The sequence below is a fragment of the Vipera berus genome, assembly GCF_964194415.1.
Source record: "Vipera berus genome assembly, chromosome: 1".
In the NCBI taxonomy this organism is placed as follows: Eukaryota; Metazoa; Chordata; class Lepidosauria; order Squamata; family Viperidae; genus Vipera; species Vipera berus.
In genome coordinates this window covers 289,427,522-289,452,664 of record NC_138202.1, presented here as the reverse complement: position 1 = coordinate 289,452,664, position 25,143 = coordinate 289,427,522, and the positions used below count along the sequence as shown (strand labels likewise).

Sequence of the window (25,143 nt, the reverse complement as noted above, 5' to 3'; positions counted from 1 at the left end):
ATACTTTTCTTCAAGTGTTGGTCATTGATCCATAACTGAATTGCTAAGGCATTTGGAATTGAAGAAAGAAGCCATTACATTCTATATATCAATAAAATTATCAAATCACCAAATATAGATGATATCTCCCAGGAATGCTAAAAGTATTTAAGTGTGAAAATGTGTACCTTCCAAAATAAAAGTATATGATACTTGTGTTATGAAAATCAGCCTTCTCGTCCAATAGTTTAAAAACTTTTAGAACAAAGTCTGGTGTACTATTTTAAGCACTAGGAAATCATAAAATACTGTAGATACTGAAAGCCCTATAAAATCATATACATATCTATTGAAAAGTTAGGGTTTTTTTAGAATTCAACAAAGCACACTTAAAGAAACTAAGCTTACTATAATTGCAGCCCAAGTGACAAAGGCTACAGCACTTATGCATCTTATCTGGGAGTTTAATGAGGCTTAGTTTTGCAGAAATATACCAGCTTGCACTAAAAGCACTTAATAAGACAAATTTAAGGACTATTATTTTGTAAACTAAGAATTGGGAAGGACTTTAAGAGAATGTTAAGTAAGTAAAGGCCTGCATTTTTTGTATGTATGTAAAGGAAATCACAACCTCTCTTAATATATCACAGGGAAGACTCTTAATTTGTATAATTCCAGATTCATTCAAATAAGACTATATGTACAAATCCTAAAGCAGAAAATCATACAGCGGTTAAAAAAGAAAAGCAAAAAAATATAGTTCCTATTAATAAATTCGCTCTTCCCCGCCTCCCTCCTCCCTGCATCCCAATGATTCAACACGACTTGCCATGCCTTTGAAATACTATCTAAATATAGTATTTGTTATTTGTTCTTCTTTTCAATATGGCAACAAGGAGATAAAGCAATCTTTCATCTGCTTGCTCTTTCTGATTATAGGATTGATGATGCCATGCAGCAATTTTTTATAAAACAAAAATATTTTCCACTAATAAGCCAAAATACAATACAATAAAATAAAGCCTTTCAATTTTTGTGTGTGGATACTATAGAAAGTAAATGAACTGTCAAAACCTCTCTTAATTTATTTGTACAGCAGAATTATAATACAGCAGAAAACATCTTACAGTAATGTAAACAAAGCTTTGCATGCAGTGCTAACCAGACAAGTTTATTTAATGTAATATATTGCACCAACTCATCATTGTTACCTTTCAGTCTGTTCTACTATGGGAACAAATTGTTATGACAAACAGATCCCTTGTGTTAAAATCTAATATGAACCTGCAGGCACCATTTGAAGTGTTTTGCTTCTACTAAAATGATTCAATATTACTTCCCACATTACATTTCTAATCTATTTTATGTGATACTTGTTCCTAAAAATGACTGTTTACGAAGCAACGCTGTCCATGTATTCAGGAAAATATCCCACCAAATTAAAGGAAGTTTACTCCATGCTAAACATACTTTGGACTAACTACAAACAAAGGTGGCCATAGAGTTCTCTGCCTGTAATCTGCAAAATTAATTGTTTGGTAAAAGTGAGCACAGTATATATTCTGTATTACAAGTAATTATCCTTCTTTTCTTGCACCAGAAGAGCTGTGCATCTTGCAATTTTAGCAATGGGCTAGCAAATTAACCAGCCATTTTAGGTGTTACATATACAGTAAAGTTGGAACAGAAAGCATGACTCAAACCCGCAGAGGCTAGAGTTTTCATTTCTATATATGTATAGAAATGAAAACTATATTTTAAGATTTCAAAATTGCTGGCAAGGACATACATACAGAAGTTCACAGCCTTAATCTTATAAAAGCATGAAGTATAATATGTAGATCCCTGTAGTATATACCTTAAGGCTGAGTATTTCTTTTGCTTCAAAAATGTGCTGACTTGGCTATGACTGCTAACCATCAGCTTTATATTTTTCAGTCACCTTTATCAGCTATGGAGTAGAAGGAGAGAAGCAATGAGGAGATTTAAAACAAAACTCTATGTTCCTATTAATGTTCCTATTTAAAAAAACAGCTGTGTTGCTCTATGTAAATTTTGTTTTCTAATTAGGAATGGAAGTGGGGACAATATTCTGGGTTTCACAACTCAGCACCACCATCCACCCAAAGTGACTTCTTTGAGACCAACAGATGATGAGAGAAACAACACATTGCCTAGCATAGGGTGGAAATCACCAATTGCTGTTCCATACAGTCTTCCTCAGCATCCATAATGGCAAACAAATATACATCTTTTTATTCATGTTTATTTAAGTATATTCAATCCTTTTCACAAAAGGATGCTTATTACCTAGTCAGTGTGTTTGGAAGACAAAGTTTGACGATGGTTATGATCTCAATGTTTAAATACAAAACATTGCATACTGTATTCCAGGTGTTTGTTTTTTCAACAAACTCATAAAAAGATTGGTTTGTTTTTGTCTCCAGTACCATAAGAATATAGAAACAGTTGTAAAACATGAAATGATTCATAACTTATTAAATAAAATAGCCAGCTAAAGTGGGACAAAATAAAAATATATCCTTAATTGATTAAAAATAATATCTTTCCAGAATATAGTTTTCAGTATCAAGTTGGTATATTTTATACTTAGTTTACATTTCATGGGACTGGCATATGAACAAATCTAATATATACTTTACACACCTACACACACATTATTGCTTCTAAGGCATTATTTTTCTGTAATCACTTACAAAAGAATTTAGAAATGGTGGCTATACAGTGGTTTGTTGCTGAATTACAAGTTCCATTGTACACCAGCCAATAAAGAGGTATTTTACAGTACTTTAGCAACATTTGTAGATTTCTCATTCCTGACCTAAAACAATAACAGTAATTTGAGTTCAAATTCAAATCTTAAGGGATTACTACCATTGAATGAAATTTCTGATATAGCCTTACTATACTGTAATTGCTACGACACAAATAGAATGCAATGATCCTGAACATCTTTATAGTTAGTCTTGTTTCTTCAGAAATAAGTTGTCTTTTGTGCAATTAATTTTCATTTGTACTCAGAACTGCAATTTTATTTCAATCCTTACTTTAAAAAAAAGAAATTACTGTCTTTTTATAAGAAACATAATAATCAGATCATATTGTGGATAATAAAAATACTGAACTAGAACACCACGATAACGACAAACAAATCTTACTGCTGCATTTAGAACATTAGTTTTATTAACAATAATATTAATCAGTAATTTTCAACAATATCTTTCATATGATCTGTTTCCATAGTGTATAGCATAAAGTTGGAAACAATGACTTGAACTTCTTTTAACTTGTGGAAATTTGATTACAAATTATCTAAAGGAAGCAATTACTGAATTTTATATAGTCAGTTACTTGTTAGAGGAGAAAAAAAAATCAGTGAATCTTTTGGAATATTTGACTACTTTTGAACAGATTTGTCTTCAACGCATAATGGATTATGAGAACATCTAAAGGAATTTTCCTTTATTTAAAAGTCAAGTGTCTTGTATTAAGATGTTCATGAAATTGTGTTTTAGATTTATCACTAATATAAGAAGATATAAATCAATATGTTATCCTGGGTCTGAGGAAACAAAACTGCCACAAACAAATACAGGGAATTGATTGTGGTGGAGGCAGAAGTTGGGAAATGATTGTTTAATAATGATAGTGGCAATTTGAAAACAAATGAAAAGGATAAAAAAATTGCTGAAAGGAATTTGAAGTACAGAATTGCAATCACATTAGCCAGAAAAGTGTTCAAACTTTAACTAAAGAAAGTTTTCTTTAAAAAAAAAGACTGATATAAAAGTAAAGTACATAAAACTTTGTTTCATTGTTTTGTAGCAATCTAGCAGTAAAATTTAGTAGCTGCTAAAAAGTAGAGAAGAGGGAAGAGAGAGAAGGAGGGTGGATACAGTGAAAGGGGAAATGGTCGAGCAGCACCCAAACTTACGTGTATGTATTTATGTATGGCGATATATTTGTTGACTTGTTTGTGGAAGAAATAGGAAAATAAAATTGTATATATATATATTTGTTTTCTGAGGTTTTCGCGGGTGTTTGTATGTAGATCTTTGGTCATTCGGGTTTTTCCCCACGTAGAATTGAAGCCACCAGCCTGAGGATGACGGATGAGATTTTGTCGAAATGTTGCTCTTATACCTTCAATTCTACGTGGGGAAAACCCCGATATATATATATATAATGGCATGGAAGAAATGATTCTTTATAATAATAAAGCCCCTGTGAATCAGACACTTTAAATAAATAAATAAATAAATAAATAAATAAATAAATAAATAAATAAATAAATAAATAAATAAATAAATAAATAAATAGTTTAGTAGCTGCCAACATCCTCTGATAAGCTCATTTTTATATTACACACACACACACACACACATGTATATATAATTTGCCCAACTTATATTGACTCCTCTCAATTTCTTGTGTCACAAAGCTAGTGCCTTTTATAGCAATTTTCTAATAAAACTGACTACTAACTACACCGACTACACTATGTCAACACTGTTCCTTCTACAAATAAGATAAGGCAAAATCACAGGATATGTACCTTTTTTTGTTTCCAGTACATCTGGTGTTGTACTATAAACAAAAGTCACTAGCAACTAGTTAGTCAACTTTAACCCTTATTCAATTTATTTAGCTATGTACCGTTCAATTAGATACTTTTCTCAAGAGAGAATAGGAAAATTATTTCCTCTTGATTCTCTTCTTACTATTGCTGAGAGTATTATCTATTTTGAATTCTATTTGAATTTTATTTGAATTCTATTCAAGAGGCAGGTTATTGAGGCAGGAATAACATAGTAGGCTATCTTGCTTACTTACTTACTAAATTTGTAAGCATTTGCATAGCAGACTTCATTATTATACATCTACTCTGGTAGCAAACTGGCCATAATGATCTAGAACAACTATAAGAATAATTAATTCTTTATTAATAAGCTTTAGCCTAAAATTAATTATATGACTCTGTGAAATATATTCTTTTTCAATTTGTTTCCATTAGGTATGTGCTCAGGGATAATCTGAATCCTATTGGATATCCCAGGTCACACTTTCCTTACTTCCAGAAGAAAGTAAGTTGAGGCTTTTATCAAACTGTTTTAAAATCTGGTTCCCTCTATGTATTGCATAGTTCTATGATCTCTAGTTCATCTTTATCAATGAAGGCATATAATCATGTCATAAATAATCATGGAAACCTACAGTCGATTGAATATTTTGCTAGCCTCCTCCCCCTTAGTCAGGTAGGCAGCTACACTAATACATAATACTTGATATTGTCTATTTTTAATAATACATTTCTACAATACTTCTATTGGAAAGTGTTTTTTTAAAAAAAGAAATTTCAAACAGACTGACTGAAAACTTTGAAGTAGATGTGTATGTCATCACATAATTAATACTATTCTGCTATAAGGATGTTTTTAACAAGCATCTTTCATTCAAACCAATTGATTCAGAAATATTTTTTAAAAACAGAATTGTTCATGGTTTAATCCCAACCAGTTTGGTAAAAGTATTGGAAATTAAGTTTTATTTACTGTATGGAGAAATAAATCATAAGGAGCTTGGTAGCCCTTTTTCAAAATAGATCATATATAATGCATACATTTTTGTGAGCTGAAGATTACTTCATCAGAGCCATGGAGTAGCTAAACTAATCTGGGATTTAAAATAGGATGATGGGGGTGGAGAGTGAAGGAGGAGGGAAAGTCAGAAGATAGGGTGGGCATGTGAGATACTGTAAATTACAAGTACTTATCAAATAGCAATTATAATGCTATTGTGTTTGTTGAGTTCTCCTGGGATAGTCTGATATTTTTGTTGTATGTGAACCCCCCCCCCCAAAAAAAGCTCAAAGTCTTTTTTCCACCCCATAAAATAGCTACTTTGATATGTGTATAGTAATGGAAGGTCCTGGAAGATTGAAATGATTGGCATTTTTTCCTTGTTTTGAAGCCTGATTAATTCCTTTGCACAAAGTCCTGCATAGAATCCAGAGGGGTATTCTTGGCATATCATAAAACCCTAGTAAGACCACACCTGGAATACTGCAGCCAATTTTGGTCACCATATCACAAAAAAGAGTTTGGAAAAACTAAGATGATCAGGAGACTAGAGACTAAAACATATGAAGAACAGCTACAGGACTTGGGTTTGGCTAGTCTAAAGAAAAGAAGAAACAGGGGAGACATGATAGTAGTGTTCCAGTATCTGAGGGGCTGCTACAAGGCAAAGGGGGCCAGGTTGTTCACCAAAGCACCAGATGGAAGGACAAGAAACAATGGTTGGAAACTGATCAAAGAGAGAACCAACCTGGAACTAAGGAGAAATTTCCTGTCAGTAAGGACAATAAACCAGTGGAACAGCTTACCCTCAGAAACAGTGGGTGCTCCATCACTGGAGATTTTTAAGAAGAGACAGTCACCTGTCTGAGATGATGTTGGTTCTCCTGCTTGAGCAGGGGGCTGGACTAGAAGACCTCCAAGGTCCCTTCCAGCTCTATTCTATTCTATTGCATGTATCACATTAGAGAAATATGTGAAGGTGCTTTAATCTTGGGGTTATTATTTGTCTAAATACAGGGGAAACCATATCTGAGCTTGTTGCAGGGTCTGATTCCCATATTACTATAACTATCTTTTCATCTCAACATCTCTTCATATTATTCTGTTACATTCTGTATGCTATTATTTTTATGGTCTGTCTTTTAACAGTCTCTTTTTTCACGTGAAAACATCAAATTATCTTGGGGAATATAGGCAGAATGTGATGTACACAACTCAGTTCACTTCTGCTTCTTTCTACATACTAATTGTGGGAATGCCCATACATTTTACTATTCAATTACTTCTTACCTTGGTGAGCTGTAATTTGCTAATCATCTTGTTCAGTCTTTTTTTGTAGTATTTTTTTTTAAGTGTTGTAAAAAAATATTAAATTCTTTATGCTATTTCAATATAAAGCCCTGTTTTGGTGCAGGAATTTTATTTTATCATTAAAGGTTTTCCAACTGCCATTTTACTATATTATTAGAATATAATATTTGAATGATGATCGTTTTGCTGATTTAAGTATTATCTAGTAGGAATCCCAATATGTGTATCGTTTCCCAGTAGCTCTCATTGCTCCAAAAAGTCAGACTTTCCCTAAGAAGTCAAACCATTCTCTGTATTAGTCAACATCTGGAAATGAAACAATGCATTTGAACAATGGAATTTCATGACAGACTTGTAGAGGAATGTTTTTCCCACCTCCCTTTCTCCACAAGCTTCATTCTGTTATTTCTGGCCTCCACAATATTATGTCATTGTGGTATTCAATTAATTCTACTTCTCTCATTCCACCTGATTTTACATTTCTCAGATATCAGCTCTGAAATACCTAGCTGGATTCCAAAGGCTTCTTTTACAATTCATGTATTCCAACATTAATCATCCTAGTGCTCAGACATTTGTGAGTTTATCCAATTGGCTTCCAGAGAAGGAGTGGGAGTGGTTACAATGGTAATATTTTGTCTGAGGCGATGATTCCTGTCATTTTTAAATCCACAGTTGCTCATATGCAAAAGACAAGGGATCAATAGATATCATGTGAGCCAGGCTGGTCAGTTGCTGTGATAAAGCTCAGTGTAAAAACATCCTTTATTTCCTTAAGCTTCTCTTACTCAAACTCCAGTGTTACCATTAATTAACCTTATATGTGAGTTTGCATGACCTTGCCCCTGTCTTCCTGAATATCCATGCATAAAGTATGGATTTTTGAGAGGAAATCTTATACTAATAAAACTCTTTAAAACACTTTCTGTTACAGGGACCAGAATTTAGTTGTTCACATTTTCTCAATTTCTCTTCTGCATATGAAGTAGTAAATAGTACAGGGATATATATGCCTTCTCACTGTTTTTTCATAGACAGATTTTCAAACCGTATTTACTCTATAATTCTGTACCCTTTTATTTGGGATTAAACCCCATTTTATTCAATGGAATTTCTGAGTAGACACATATATAATTGCACACCATTGTCTAAACATATAACAAAAGAGGTGGAGACTTTCATTTTAAAGCTGTTATTTTCATGAACCAGAAGCTTTGCTGGAAGGATTTATGATTTTAAATTGATGCTGAGTCATAATGTAGATTACTACAGAACTAGGAAACACAATTCCTCATGTTCCAAATGAAAGAAAAACAAATGCAAACAATTTTCTTATCTCCTATTAGAAATACTATAAATACCAGCAATTTCTCACTTCTAAAGTGATGGGGAGAGAAGCTTAAACTGTGTAAGCTTCTGCACAATTAAACTAATTAAAAATACATCATTCAAGTATGATTGGTCTCTGATTTTTAAAAAGACATCAGAGTATTTGAATTGGAAGTGTGGGTCAAACAGTATAAGCAGAAAAATGAAGCATTGTGCTATGTTTTCAATATCTCTAGATCTAATATTTGCCAAAACATTTTTGTAATATAATATATCTTGTTTCTGTTTCTCATGGTTCCAGAGGTTTTGCAAAGTTCTCAAGCAGATATTGCATGTCAAACATAGGCCAAAATAGACACACACATTCTAAACAAAGTGTTCTTTAATTGTATAACAAAATTTCTAAAAAAAAATAGCCAAAGAAGTCAAGTCTTACAAGGCAGACACTTGCTACCTTATCCATGTATAGATCTCCCTGGATTTATTTATTCAAACTTCCCTTTATAACTACAGAAAGCAGAACTTCATTGATCAAAACAAAGTAATTTCAAGGACAAATATGTCGAACTGGAATGGTTTTGCTATTTATCATTGTACAAAATAGAATGAGCAGCTTGACATTTTGAGCCAAGTTCCAACCTGTGTTTCATTTAGTCATCAAAATGTAATCAGACTTATCTGTTTAAATGTTCACAGAAAGTTACGGTAAGTACGTGAGAATATACTGTATGTATAGTGAATGAAATAAATGGCAGCTAATTTCAAGCTTCATTTAAATTTGATATCCCTCCTATTATTGAAATACACCAGTTCGGGTAAACAGGTATTTCTGTCTGAATTAATGTTTGGCCTCTCCAGTGTCAAATTAAAAGATAAGCAACTGTATTCAGGATGTTTCTGCAATAGCTTTTGAACTTCTTTGTTTAAACAAAAGTCTGGGCACCTTCTAAAGAAACCTTTTTGTTTGTTTGTTTTTGTACCTTTTAGACAGTGTTGACTTTTGCTGACTGACTAACTAGTCCTTGTAGTTTTCTCAGCAAAGTTTCTCAGAAGTAGTTTACCTTTGTCTTCTTCCTAGGGCTGAGAGAAAGTGAGTGGTCCAAGATTGTTTCAACTAGCTTTAAGATTAAGACAGGATTAAAATTCAAGGTTCCCATTTTCTAGTCTGATGCCTTAAACAATACCAAACCGGCTTTCAAAGAAGCCATCTAGAAGATGCTTATTTTAGCACACTTTAAAAAGAATGTTCTGATAACTTTATTATCTACCAATGTTAACAAATTTATAATTCTAATTTTATAAGAATGATAAATATTTGATATTCATTTAATGAATATTATACATAGTACCAAATCCAAATGGAAAAGTGAAATCTACAAAGAAAAAGAAACCCAAATGGTCATCAGAAGATGAGGCTAATCCTGGGAATGCTGAGATATCTGGTTGCCCTGCAGACTCGGCCACAGGACTAAGTCTTGCTCACTTGCATACCAGGCCTTTTTCTAACAGATTGCACTAAAGGAATGATTGGGGTTTTTAGAGTTTTGGCTAGCCTTCTGTTCTAGACTAAAAGGTGTTTTACTACCAGCTTTTGACCTTAATGTGTTCCTAGTGTACCCTTGTTTACAAATAGCCAGGCTCTAGGATAGATCTAAGGCTTTGTTTTTATTTGATACCTCATCAATGTTCTGTCCCAGCCTACGTGAGTCCTTGTTATACTCACAAGGAGAAACCCCTCTTCCAAGAAACAGGCAGGAACCTCAAGAAAAAACCAACCCCTTTTATTCTCACAGACCTGAGTCAATGTCCAAGGCAAACAAACACAGTCCACAGAAACTCGATTCACAACACGAACGGTTGCCTTCAGCAACCAGCACCTCCCACATCTTCCTTTTTATAATTCAGCCAAGGTGTGGCTTCCTAATGCCTTCTCCTTTGCCTTTGGAGCTACCCGTTGCATTCCTCTGACCTACTGAGTCCTTCGGGAAAGGGCGGTATACAAATCCAATTAAATAAATAAATAAATAAATACTCGTTTCTCTTGCCTGCGCTTTCGTGCATCCTGAATTTTTCCCAGCTGTTCTTCATTGTCCAACTCAGGCTCCCAGCACGGCTGTGTCTCAGCTTGAGCGCAAGTAGAGGGGCCAGGCTCCTTGTCCAACTGTAAGTCTTGGAGCTCCTCAGAGCCTTCCTCTGACTCTAATGTCACTCCAGGCCCCTCCTCCTCATCTGATTCCTCAGGCTCAGCTGCCAGATCCACTGGCTGGCGAGGAATCACAACAATCAACTCTTTGAACCATATATATGAAAGCTGGTCTCACTTCTGACCTTGATGGAGCTCCTGGCTTTTTGCATCTTTAGCAAGGTTATTGATTTATTTGTTCAACAATTTACCTATACCCTTTACAAAAGCTAGCAAACATTTAATCCCAGTGTTACATTATATAAAAGGCATGGAACTATTACCTACTTTAATAAAGCATTCCACTCAGATTGAAAACATACATGCACACATATCTAATTGCATATGAATATGAAGTTGAGATGTTTAATAACAGTAGATAACATAAAAAATCAAAATATCCTATGTTTGCATAAATGGAGATGATTTTAATTCTCCTTCCCATTTTACTTATGTTTCTGTTTTGTACTCCCTCTCCCAAATCATCTGAAAAAGGTTTATGGAACTATTGGCTTTACCATCTGAACTGTATGCATAATTCTTGTATGGCATTTCTGCTGGAAATAATAAAACTATTTTCCCTAAACCCTTTACACAAAGGAATCTAGCAACACAGGTGAGATCCCCACATACCATTCTTTCTTAGAATGTGAGTCCTAGGTAATAGCAGTCCATTTTTTATATGCTTTTTACAGTAATAAAAATGGAAATTATGCAGAGCATGAAATTGTATGAATGTAAGACAAGACATCATGTCTATCAATTCAAATAAGAAATTAAATGTTATAGAAAACATGCAAGGCAGAAATCAGTGGAACCTACATTGGAGTCTGTGAACCAATAATGGTGATTCTAAGAATACTGCAATCAGTCTTTAGTATGAATGCCAAAATAAAAAAAAAAATTTTAAATAGACAATAGCTGAAGAGATTATTTATTATTGCAGGATTTTTTTGTTCTCCCTTGAAATAGTAGTGAGGACACTTACTTCCCATTCGGAAGAGTGACAGTTCAATCCTAAATAGCAGCAGATGTTTTTTTCTTAGGATGCAAAGAAAAAAAATCTTCCGTAAACTCTGTGTGGCATCAAGGAAGGCATCCAGCCACTAAATGCTCAGCTCCATCCAGTTGCCCTGACTCTATTGAAACAATGGAAAAGTTGGGGCTATTACCCCAAGCCTTAAATATTTCAGGCAAGAACAGTGTTTCATCATATTTGGCAATTTTATAAGCTTATTCTTTTTCACTTTTTGCAGTTGAATTTGAAAATGAATTTTCAGGAGTTCCACATATGTCATCATGAGATGGTTTATCTATTCTATAATGCTTGCAGATATCTAGGTATTTTTATGAATTTAAAATTATAATATACATGGACCATTAAGACAGGTTCAGTAATACTGATTAATATCTAGCTCACATCTGAATACTGGGTATGAACTTGTGTTACTCTGCACCCAAGCTATCATTATTTCCTGTTCAAAATAGTATTTATTTGCACATACAAAATGAACTAACAGCCACATCAGAATGGTTTCTATCATCTTGGAGCTATCATGAGAAAAGAGTAATTGTTAGGTGTTGATAGAAAATGGAGAATGTAAAAGTACATTTTTATTATCATAGTATATATATATGTGTGAATTGAAGCACATTCCAAATAGTCAGTGATAAAGGAAAAGACTGAAGCTGTAGCGCTATGAATACTTCTAAAGCAAGTATTATCACTAAATTCCATGGGGGACTTCTTATGAAGACAGGCAGAGAACACTGCAATATAATGTAAAGTCAATGCCAGGCAAGAATTTTGCTAAAGGATATAATGGAGTGGATCAGGATTTGGTCATACTCTGCATAATACAAAAAGGCAAGGACTGAACATAGCTTCAAATATTTATTTTTAAAAACTATGTATATATCTAACATAAGATTTTTTGCATTTAGATCATGTATCTATTAGCTATTGCCTAATTGGTAATCAAATACACACACACACACACACATTCTTCCTTGATAAAATATTGTCATAAGGCTTATAAGGCTTCATGAATTGTGGTGTACAAAACATTAAGAAAGTATTTTGAAGTGCCGATAATAAATTATTTCATTTGATGTGTTTCCAAACTATACAAAATTCTGCTCACTACTTTTGTTTGAACTTTCTCCCTCTGAATTTGTTAATTTATGTGTTCATATTCCATGATTTTTGTGGTCTATCTTAAGCATTTTAAATAGAAAGGGTGAGATAAAAATAAGACATGAGTCTCCCCTTATCCAAAATCTTACTCTCTTCAGAGCTATTTTTGTAACTCTTTACTCCATCTTTTCTTCATTGTATGTTTGGAGGTGGGAAAACCAGAACTCTAGAGAGGATGAACACAACATATCGTTTCTAAAAAGCATTAAAATATCAGAAGTTTTATCTACAACCCTTTTTTCAAGATAATCTGTAAAATGCCAATTTTATTATTCATTCTGATTGCATGGTGTATCCTTTTTCACTAAGCTATCCATAACTTGAAAGGCTGATAGATCATAACCACATCTAGGGGGAATAAGACTTTCTTCAAATTATTACTTTATTACCATAATACAATTTTCTTTTGTAATATTAAACTTTGCACTCATGTTTGTGTGCTCTTGTTCTATCTCTCCCTTTGAATATTCCTGTTTGTTGTAAGTCCTTATAAGTTTCTTAGGCACTTTTTTTCAAACAAATACTTATCTGTGATACAGCTTTTAAAACTGGGTAGGGCAGATGGTAATAGTAAAGATTGGCTACTGCCATTAATGGGCTTGCATAAACAATATGACAGTTGTACCCAAACAGGAATTTTTAGTTTATGTTGAAACAAAAAAGGCTAAGGAGATTTTGAAATTTGAATATCATCCAAAAGCAATAGAATAGAGTTCTAATAAGTGGGAATGGATTAGGGATACAAGGAGAATGGGGGAGGAGTAGAGGTTGTAAAAAGAGAGCTTTTTTAAGGAGGATGGAGGGAAGAGGAGGATGAAGTGGGAGAGGGAAACCATTCAGGAAAAGCTATGGAAAAATATTCAGGCATGTTGAATAAACAGCAATTGTAGCAATGGCTGTACGATACATTGAACCTTTCAGGAAGAATCCTGCAGAAAAATCTGCTCAAATTCACGGTAATAGTAATCCTGCACTGTCTTTGCTGTGGAAGATCTTGCCTTAGTTTCACATATTCTACATTCTCTGTACAAAGGAAATAGGTGGCTTTTAGAATGTATGTTTGTATGCCAACACACAGTCCACTTTTAATAAGAAATTCTTTATAAGGAAACAAGATATATCAGGACAGATTAAAAAAAAGACAAGACTTCGTGGCAATTACACAATTTCTTTTTCTCATGGCCTAAAATAAATATTTGACTAGTCAACTATTTCATTCCTCCCAAATTATAATAGGAGCTTGTTCTTTTTAAAAAAAAATTGGTAAGAATAAAGCAAGAAGAGGAGATTTGAATTCACTCACAGGGGAAGTACTAGTACTATAGGTGAAAAGCATCTGGGCGTTCTAATAAATCACAAATTTGAGCATAACACAACATTATGATGTAGCTGTAAAAAGTAAGTGCTATTTGAGGTATATATGAGTTCAGATAACAGCAAATAATTATTTGATTGTACTCTGTTTTGGCAGATCCCTTTTGGAATACCATGTTCAATTTTGGCAGACTAAAAACAATATTTACACATTTAACATACAAAAGGGAGATACCTAGATAATGACGTAAATGAAAGCCAAGCATTGTGAAGAAGAATTACAAGAAATGGATAGGTTTATCATGCAGGACAGAAGTCTGAGGAAAGATGTTAATAGTGGAGTTCTTTTACATTGTTCTGAAGGGCCTGACTAGAACTAGGAAGTAGATTCAGGTTAGCTATTAAGAGGCATTTCTTGATACCAAGAGCTGCCAAGCACTAGAATATGTTGTTTTAAGAAGTGATATATTCAGCTTTTTTGGAAGCCTTCAAAAGAGGCTGGCTACCTCCAAAATACTTTAATAGTTCCTGCACCAAGCAGGAGTCGGATTAAATGACTTTTGAAATCCCTTTCAACTCTGATTCATGTACAAAATTGACAAAATTGAACAAAATTGACTTCTTTAGGATGCAACCAAAGAATTAATTACTTGCATACTAAAATAATTTAGTGAAGCTAAGCCTTGTTAAAATAAAGGAATGTGATGATACTACTTTGTTTAATGGATTTATCAACTGGTTATAGAAGAAAACAGCTTACATGGTCAAACTTTCTCTTGAGCTTCAGCTTCTCACTGTTATCTGGATTGCTGGTGGGGTAGTTGGTTGGGAGGAATAACATGTATACACTGCTCTTTTAGCTGTACTCTCTCTTATACCCTCTCTGATACACACATACACACACCTACTTATTTTGAAATAATTTGTTCTCCAATAAAAACAAAAGTCCTGAGGCAGACCATAAAAATGTCAGGCCTCCGCAAATCAGGCCTTATTTGATTCAGACTAGGGATTTGGAAATTTAATTCAATTTAAGTTTGTGATCCAAGGATATACCGATTCAAGCTGCTTTGAAATTAATATTTTTTAAAAAGTCTGTAGACTATAATGGGAAGCACTTAAATGCTTGTGGCTGCAACATTTTTGGCACAATGGGATGAAAATAGCAAGAATATTAAAATCTTTAGATGACATTAACCTTGCCACATTTGAATTGGATATTATTAAGAAGTTCACCACAACTAAACCTTGAAATAATCTCCCTGTAATTCTTTCAGGAAAAACAACATAGTAGGGAAAAATAGCATGCATGAAGAAAGGATAGCATAGCAGTCTTCAAATTTTCCAGAAAACCAGTAAACTATATTAAAGCAAGGCAAAACTATATTAAAGCAAGGCAAAAGGGATCATCCTTATCAATCAACCTATAAAATATAAGCTTATTTTTCTATTTACTTTGCTACATTTCCAGGTTTGATATAATACCATAAGCACCCATTGACCTGTCCTTGTGAGGAACTATAACTCTGCTGTTCTCATCACCAGGCTTTGTGAGGTGCAAAAATGATTGACAACTTCTTTAGGGGAAAAAAAGTCCCATTTCAATAGGGGTTCAGACTAGGCAAGCATCATTAACAAATCTTAGGACTTGGTTGGATTGACTTTTCAGATGGGTGAGTTAAAGTGTTTTATGTTAGATCCTTAACTGACAGAAAAACATTTTCCTTAATGCTGGACTTTAGCACAACAGCCAGGCAGCAAAGAGTACAAAGCTTACCTTTTTGGGGGGGAAGAAAATATTAATAGATCCTTACTAAGGAAAGGGGAATTCCCCCATTTCATTTCCCTTACCTGCTAAGCGTAGAGCTGCTTAGAATTATGATGTCAGTTGTCCAACTAACAGGTAGTAGGAACTAAGATGAAGTGCTTCTTGGAGACCTTCCTCTATACCTGTTGTCACTAGGGCAATTTCTAGCACTATTTTTCCTCCTTCCTTCCATCCTGGTTTAAATCAATTTTATGTGCAGCACAGGAGAGGGGTTTGTTTTTTTCAAAGGAGCACTAAATCTGGGTCTGAAAACTACGTCTGGTGCACTAAACCTATAAGATACCTGTATAAACTGTGAAGGAAAAGTCTTTGTTGAAGCCGATCCAAGCCAATATGGCAAAGAGGGCAGTATCCAGTGTCTCAAGAGTGAGGGGTGAGCCTGCAGCAATTAAAGTAGCCCACAGGAAATGGGCAGATCCCAGTCTGACATACCAGCAGTCAAAAGCTCAGCATGTTAGGCCACATTTATGTTGGAAGAAATCAGCCTTACTGTTACTACATTACATCAGTGCTAGAGAGGATGAGGTTTGCTCCCCGTTTACGTTGTTAGTTGCAAAGTAGTGTCCAACCCATCACAACCCTATGGACAACATTCTTCCAGGCCTTCCTGTCCTCTACCATCTTCTGGAGTCCCTTTAAGCTCACGCCTACTGCTTCAGTGACTCCATCCAGCCACCTCATTCTCTGTCGTCCCTTTCTTCTCTTGCCCTCCACCTTTCCCAGCATTAGGCTCTTCTCCAGTGAGTCCTTCCTTCTCATTAGGTGGCCAAAGTATTTGAGTTTCAAATTCAGGATCTAGCCTTCTAAAGAGCAGTCAGGGTTGATCTCCTCTAGAACTGACCGGTTTGAATGCCTTGCAGTCCAAGGGACTTGCAGGAGTCTTCTCCAGCACCATAATTCAAAGGCCTCAATTCTTTGGCGCTCAGCCTTTCTTATGGTCCAACTTTCACAGCCATACATTGCAGCTGGAAAGACCATAGCCTTGACTATTTGCACTTTTGTTGGCAGTGTGATGTCTCTGTGTTTTTAGTATGCTGTCTAGATTTGCCATTTATATAGAGTAGCTTTCCCTGCCACTGTTGGTGAGGGTTGGGCTTCCACCTTTATAGTTCCTTCATCAGAGAATTGTTTAACTAATAAGGAAGTACCAAGGAGAAAACCACATCCCCACCAATACTGCAAGAGCAAAGTAGTGTATATAAATGGGAAGCAAACCCTACACTTACTAGCACTGATGATATTATCTTGTCAGGTCATGGAATATCTGCAAACAACCAACTTCGGAGAAAATCAGGGACCACACAATTCAACCTTGAGCTGCTGTATATTCTTTTCTATTATCAGTGAGTTATAATGCAGAGCAAGACGCTTACTTGTACAGGAGTAAATGGCATTTGTTGTCTTTATCATTACCATTCTACCATTCTTATAAGCAATAAAGATTTGAGCCAACATTTGTAAGCCTGTATTGGCATTCATTCATTTCCTAGAGATTTAAACCTGCCCTAATCATACATAAATTAAGCATAAGGGTTGGCGCAAGAGCGTGGACTAGACTAGTTAGTCATGAGCGTATATTCAAAGAACTGTGTTTTACTCCAATTTAGTTTGGCAGGACCAGCATGAAACTCTCTAGTACTTTCATTAGTACTAGAAAGTCTGAAATTATGGTTTGTGGCCGCCACCTTAAGAAACTGAAAGCCAAAAAAACAAACAAAGCTGAAAGCAGCATTTACCTTTTCACCACAAAAGAACTCCAGTAAACAGAGTGAAGTGAGATTATAATATTTATTGGTACCTACTCATGTTAAAGAACCCATCACTCTCCTCAACTCTCACTAAGCATTCTTCGTATATAGAAGTTGAAGTTATGCTTACAGTTTGTACAGTAATAAGCCAGAAGCAGCACAAAAGCCATTCAATCTACAAATGTCTTCAAAAGTCAGTGAACTATCTGAAGTCACCTGGCTGCCTCATGAAATAGTGGGTTCTCCTCCACTGGAGACTGAATAGTCATGATAGAGATGCTCTTAGAGATCCTGCATCAATCAGACAGCTGAACCAGATCATCTCTAAGCTTACTTCCAACTCTGTGAGTCAGTTCTTTTATGGAAGAGTTGTCTCTACTTCAGTTCATGAATCTGCTTCAGTTACATAGTTTTTATCAAAGCTTCGTCAAATTGAAGCATCTCTTCAGAGACTTGCATAGCCCTTAAAAACATGTTATAAAATGGTTTATGCCCTTTTAAAATCACACATAAGAATCTGTATGTATACTTCATGTCATGCATATGAACACTGCACTGAATTCATTTTAAATTATGTTTCAGGACAGAGGATTAATTCTGATTTCACTAAGGTAACTAACAAAACATCACATATCAGTTTTGATGTTATTACCAAATGTACAAGAAGCAATAATTAGAAAAGGGAAAGGAAGATAAAGAAATTCAAATATCAATACTTAATTATGGTATCAGAAAATACAGTCACCTTTTATCACTTGACTTTGTGGTAACACTGCTTGACTGGTTCAGTTTCACTTTTGCATTCTGTAAAGCATATTGTTACCAATGTAAACCCTTCTAGAGTGGTAATTTCCCATAGTGGTTGTAATTTATGGAGTTGTAGCTCAGTATATTTAAAGTCTGCTGTTAAGCAACTAAATTGGTCATTAGGTCAGTGTCCAAAATAAGACCTGGGTTTAAATATGATTTCTTTCATTCCTTTATTTACAAGAGGATTTATGTTACCTTTTTATTCATTTGGACATACTTCAGCTGATAAAAATTTAATTAACTCAAATAGAGGAGATGCTACAACAGGGATTGATAGGGGAAGCAACCCTCCACAAAGAAAAAAAAAGGACCAAGTCTAGTGGATGAACATGATAATCAGAAACAAGAAATTTTGAAGATATTCTGAAGATGAAAGAAATTGTGCTACTATAAGAAATTTGGTTCCTGAGATCATGTTCTGTGTTATCTGGATGATGGATTGCTGGCATGAGATACAGGCTATACCTCAAAAAGATCAGGAAAAATATACAGTATCTGCCCAAAGTATGTTGATCAGAAGGTCTTCAGGATGAATCTTCTAGGGACTAGAATCAGAAAATTTAAAATTGTAAGGACTTGTACACTGTAAGAGTAAAAAAGAGAACAATTAAACTAAGACTAATATAAATAATTCAGTGAGAAATCAGAAAGGGCTCTGATTTGGAATTCATTTTTGTTGTGTATATTCTAAAAACATGCAAAATTTACTTCTCAGCTTCACTTCACACAACATACATAACATTTCTGTCACACTAAGTAACAAGGCTTATCCACAGTAACCAGTAGCATCAGATCAAAAGAAGTAGCTTCTACATGCAAAACATCTTCAAGATAGAAGTTTACTTTGCTATTTTGCTTCAGTTGAGTGCTTTGCTCAAACCTATTCTCTTTAAGAAACAAGAATGACTAAAATAACTGGAAGAGAACAAATGGTGTCCTTATCTTAAAAAAAAAGGTTATGGAGGAGAAAGATTACCAATGGAATAACAAATTAGTCTGACATAAATACCTGTGAAGATTCGAGGGCAAAAACTTAAGAAAAATTATCTACAAATATCATTAAGAATTCATCTTGAATTTTCCAAAACCAAGTCTTACCAGATTAATCTTATTCCAGGTTTTGAGTAGTAGTGTCTGTGGTGCTCCCTGAGCTAGTTTTCTTGAAGGTGTTTCATTACCCAGCTAGATAATAGCTTCAGTGCTCTGAACCTCAGTGCTCTGCTCAGTACTGAAAATGTTACATAGCTACCATGTTTTCCCGAAGGTAAGACCTATCCCAAATAAGCCCTAGCTTGATTTTGGGGGTGGGCCTAATATAAGCCCTACCCCAAAAATAAGCCCTAGTTTTGGGGCAAGGTACATGTCTAAAAAATCAAGCTAGGGTAGGGGTGGGGTGGGGTAGGTGGAGATGCCCCATATGCCCCTCACCCCCATAACCATTGCAGCCTGCCTCTCCTTGCCGACTCACTTCTTTTGCAACATCCCCCCGGCCTGCATTTTGCAGTCAGAGGCCTTTCTTGAAGGTCTCCTCAACCGAGAACTGAGCTATGGATTCAATCCATAGCTTGGTTTTCAGCTGCAGAGGCCTTCCAGAAAGGCCTCTAACTGCAAAATGCAGGCTAGAACTCAATTCTCAGCTGCAGAATGAAGCTGCTCCTTCGGCCGTAGAAGACGTGGGCCGGCTGGGCGAGGCTGTCGGTGCCAGAGGTGAATGGAAAAGACACGCCATGAAAATAAGACCTGGTGCCTCTTTTGAAGGCAAAAAAAAAGACTGGGTCTTATTTTGGGGAAAACACGGTAGCTAATGAATCATCTGTAAGAAAACAACCAAGGTCAGACAGCAGCAAGGGTTACACAGTTCAACCCTGAGCTCCATATATTCTCTTCTATTATCAATTTGAGTGGATTGTGAGAACATTGTAGGTTTAGTATAGTTTAAGTTCAGAGACACATAATACAATTAGGAAAGCAGGTTAAATATAGATGGGTGAATCTCCAGCTGAACTGAACACTTTGCTGAAGGAGTATTAATCCATGGTTTCTTATCACATTGGAGTGAGTTATCAAAGGCAGAACCAGATTGTTTGGCCCTGGGTCCTATAATCAACATCTTTTTTAATGACTTAATTGAAAAGGTAATGGGAATACTCATTAAATTTATGGAAGATACAAAATTGGATGGGTAGGCGGAAAGAAAATACGAAAAATAGCCTTGATTAAGTTAGAAAAGTGGACTGAAAATAACAGAATGAATTTTAAGAGAAAATGGCTTTTAAAAAATAAGAATTTTTATTTGGTTAAAGCGACTAATCCATCCTCAAATGTATTGTTTCAGAAACCTTTTCACGAGTTTATAAAAACAACTGGGCTAAAACACAAGAAGTGGGCGGAGGTAACACAGGCTAATGTGCTAGTATAAATATTATATTTGGAGAAAAGATAGATGGGCAAATGCTATAATATAAGCTAGTTGAGTGAAAACAGGCAAGGCCTTATAGAATAGGCAGTTTAGTTTGAAACAATATGATACATCTAAAAATGCAAATGTCCATGTACAGTAATAGCTATTTATAGTTATTGCTTTCTTTATTACCAGGATTAGCAGCAGAAGTTATTCTTCACATTAAAAGAATTTTCTAGCCAATGCTGAATTCTATAACTGTTATAGATGATGCCTAAGGAACTATTACAAAACATTACTATTCGCATCAGAACAGTGAACAAAGTAAGAATCCTAACCAAATAGAATCAAGATGTCATAAATTGTATTTCATGCAATTTCAAGAAAAATACAATGCTAAGGTTTCAAGAACAGCCAGCTAAGCAAATTTCAGAACCTCCCAACATTCAAATGCATGTATAACTGATTCAAATATAAAATAATTCCAAAAGGCTAACTATTTTGAATTATTTTTCTCTATTTATTATTACAAATTAGTAGATAAAAAATTAATCCTTTCCTATTGCTCTATCCAATTTAAAGGGAAAATAAGTCTTCTTATGCAAATAGGCATAAGGGGAGCCTAAGATCTGAATCTCTAAAGCGATAACCTTATTCCCCTACTTGTTATCCATTTTACCCTTTGAGCTTTTAATGGGATAAAATGGAATAAAATATTGAAGAGGTAGAAAAGCTGCACTACAGGCTATGTGAATCAGTTTAGCTTTACAAATTACTACTAGGAACAGCTAGTATGAAAGAGGTTTTTTTTTTCCTGATGTCATATAACTGGCCATAAGGAGCGAGATAATATCTTGTGCTCCAGCTCTATTCCAAACCATTTTAAGCAAACCAAACACTATGTCTGATTAAATATCCAGATGCAAACAAAATCAGACTGCAGTACGTTATTCAGTCACTTTAACATTTCAAACTGAGGAACACAGTGAAATTCCACTATAAATTTCAAAGCAAGTTTTTTTATTAAAAAAACCCCAAAGCAATTGAAAGTATTCATAAGCTGTAGCAACATGTTTATTTAAAAAATAAGACACATGTACAGACAGACTTTCTATTAAGTGTTGTGCTTAGGATTTCATTATCTTTGGAGAGTTCGTATGTCTTTTTATGGAGAAATTTAAAATGAGATCAAAGCTAATTCTTGTTCTTAAAAAGTATTTGGATGACATAAATAATCTGACATAGGAAGATATATATTTCTGCACATACTTGGAATTTTGTGCTATATAAGTATATACATGGATGTAATGAATATAATTATTTTGCAAGTAATTTACTCTTAAAAATATTTCCAGCAAATAAATATACTGTACATACCCTAGAAATTCTGATTCTACAAATATTTCTGTTTAAATTGCATGGAAAAATATAAGCAATGTATTGCATAACATATTCATGGTTACCTTATCAATGGTTTTCTCAAAAAAATAATAATAATCCTGGATTCACCCAACAAACTGCACAAAAAACTGTGCAGGTAGAGTTTATACATCATTCTAGATTAAAATGTGGTTGAGCAGCTTGTGGGTCAGTATCATGCATACACATCCACTAAGTCACAGGGTGTGGAATCTGTTACCAAAGAGGGGGTTCTGAATTAAGTAACAATGATGAATGTGATGAGTTTAGGAAAGTGCAAGTGATAAACAGATGGCAAAGTCTGCTAGCACTCCACATTGTTGCCATGCTATTTCAGTCCAAGAGTAACAATAAAAATTGCCTAAAGATTTCAAGAAAATCACTTTGAGCATATAAAAGCAATATATTAAAGTAGACATTAATAAGGATATTTATTCTATATACTGTACATTTTCATAAAGAAGTCAGTGCACACAATTCTTACAGTTTCCACAGCAGATAGCTGTTTTAGTATATTGGGGAGGGGGGAAGAGGGAGGGGGATGGAAGGAGAGAGGGGGGTGAAGGAGAGGGAGAATTAAAACCTTTATAAAGTGGATTGCGGTCAACAAAAAATTATGCCATAATAAATTGGTTAGCATTTACAGCGCCACTGAATCTTGATTGGCAACTCTGTTAGGACCCTGAAAGGCAGTATCCTTCTCATGTAGGCAGAGACAAAAAAAAATCCCGTTTTGCCCAGCGACATTCCTGACAAAGGAGTGATTTGAAAAGAGGGCTTCCTCATGTGGAGCTCAGCCTCTTCAGAGATATACTATCTTGCCCTTTAAATGAATCCAGATTTGGGAGGGGAAAAAAAAGCAGAGCGTTCACTTCAAGTCCGCCAATGAATCCATCCTGTCTCTGACTCAGTAAATGGAGAACCATTTTCACCCCCTTCTTTCTGCCCCCCCCCCCGGTTTTGAGAGTAATCACTGAGACTGCATGCCAATTTCCAAGGAGGTTACCTCTCAGGTAAGGCAACTTTACAAAGAGGTATCAGACAAATCATTTGGTCCTCTGACTTCATTAAAGCACACCTGGCTAACTCGAAAAACAAGACGAGTCTCTCCTTACAAGTAATTTAAATGAATTATTAGCCAGTCTTTCTGGGGTGGGAGGACAGCGGCGATAAATAGGTAAGCACAGTACCTGTACGGTATTTTACATAGCAAGTAAACACACACACACAAAAGGTTTTTCCCAACGTGGTGTAACGTGATTTATTATCAGTATTTGCAACTGTTCGAAACTGAAATGTGATAGGCATTTTAGACTATTGGAGGGGGAATGTGTCTCTGTGTGTGTGTGTGGGGGGGGGGGAAACGTTATATACTGTCCTAAGAGGAGAGGGGGGACATTTAAGGAATCAAACTAATAGTTTTATCCCTAATGAAACTGTCTTTTTCCACCGGAAATCTAACACAGAGGTTAAAATAGGCTCTAAACCAAGTCCTGGCGATTGCCCTAAAAAGGAGGAATAGCCGTCTCAGCGCTTACATTCACACCTGGATCAACCGAAGGAGCAGGCAGATAAACCTGGACGCCCCGTCGCCACGCCAGGCAGACAAATCGACACGAGTTTACCCCCTCCCTAAGGAACCCGAAGGCTTCCCTCGGAGTTAATCCGGCAAAACGCGCCGGCACTCAGAGGCGAGCTGCTTTGCCCTGGATTTTACGAGGCGCTCCGAACGGGCGTTCTCCAGCTGGTCTTTTCCCGGCTTTCAAGAGCTTCTCGGGCTTCGGAGCGCCGATTCCCGCTCCCGGGTTGACTTGACTTGTCGCCCGCCCCCGCCCGCCCGCCCGCCCGCTCGCCAGCCGGCTCTGGCGCTGGTCGCCCTGAAGGGGATTCTTTGCCAGAAACTTTGGTAGCCGAACGGGAGCGCGAGACAGGCAGCAGGCGCAGCCCTCGCGCCAAGAGTGCCCGCCGAAAAGACTCCCGAGTCCAGAAGGAAACTCCTACCTGGTTGGTTGGTTGGTTGGTTGGTTGGTTGGTTGGCTGAGCCGGGGCGCGCGCCCCTCCAGGTGGCAGGTGAAGAGGCGCTGCCAAAGAGGGCTGAGGCAACGTCAGGAACGATACCAACCCTTCCCCCCCCCGCCCCCGCCCCCGCCCCAGTTCCTCTCAGGCGAGGCGAGCAGGCGCCCGGCTCGGGGGCTCCTCCGCTTTCCACGCGCACGTTAATCGCCTCCGGCAGCCGGGCTCCGCTTTGCACCTGTGCGCCTGGCGAGGCAAAGGCTTCCGCTTGGCTTGGCTTCTTTCTCCCTCAAGTCAGAGCGGAGGCAAGCCGAGGACCCCCCGGATCCTCCTCCTCTTCTTCTCCCTCTTCCCCCAGCCACGTCTCCGCGCAGAGCCAGCGCTCCCTGCCTAGTGCCGGAATGTCCGAGCCGTCGTTGGAACCGCATCCACCTCAGCCCCCCCCCTCCGCCCCCTTCAGCCGCACGCCAAGAGCAGGCACTTCTCAAACGCACCGCTCATTGGCCGGCCCCGCTGCTGACCTCACTCGATCCGCTCGCGCCCGCCTAGTGGATTTTCCTCGGCAGCCTTTTATTATAAGGGGCGCCCGCTAGTGCTGCCCGGCGCGCCCGCTTCCGTCTCTTCCAAGCAGACTCCCGGGGACGCTGAAGAGCCTCCTCGGGTCTTCTCTTCCGCCGATCAAAGGCACCGTGCTGACGGTGACGAAACAAGCAGGCAGCTGGCTGCTAATCCCCACTGATAATGGTGGGGGGCTGGGGAGGGTGGACATGTGACGTAAAAGCAGTGACAGCCGTGGCATAATCGGGGGTGCAATGTGGCAATTGCGGAGACGCGAGGCACTTCCACACACCGTCGTTCCTGTCCCCAATCTGAGCATAAAAAATAATCTGAGGCTGAGAACGGGCAACCGACAACGTTGGCTCTTCGGGCAGTGAGTCGTCCAATTGACGAATCAAGGTGGCAAAGGACGCCATAGATGCCTTGCATTCAGCTTTCCCTCACTTCATCCGCC

General features: G+C 36.7%; 1 protein-coding gene across 1 annotated transcript in view; it reads right to left on the bottom strand.

Annotated features, from left to right (window-relative positions):
• CHRM3 (cholinergic receptor muscarinic 3) overlaps positions 1–24,515 on the bottom strand; it is a 236,552-nt gene extending 212,037 nt beyond the window's left edge. The window contains exon 1 of the mRNA XM_081312738.1: positions 24,120–24,515. The gene's annotated coding sequence lies outside the window, so the exon portion shown is untranslated. The remainder of the gene's footprint in view (positions 1–24,119) is intronic.
• Positions 24,516–25,143: the final 628 nt, after the last annotated feature.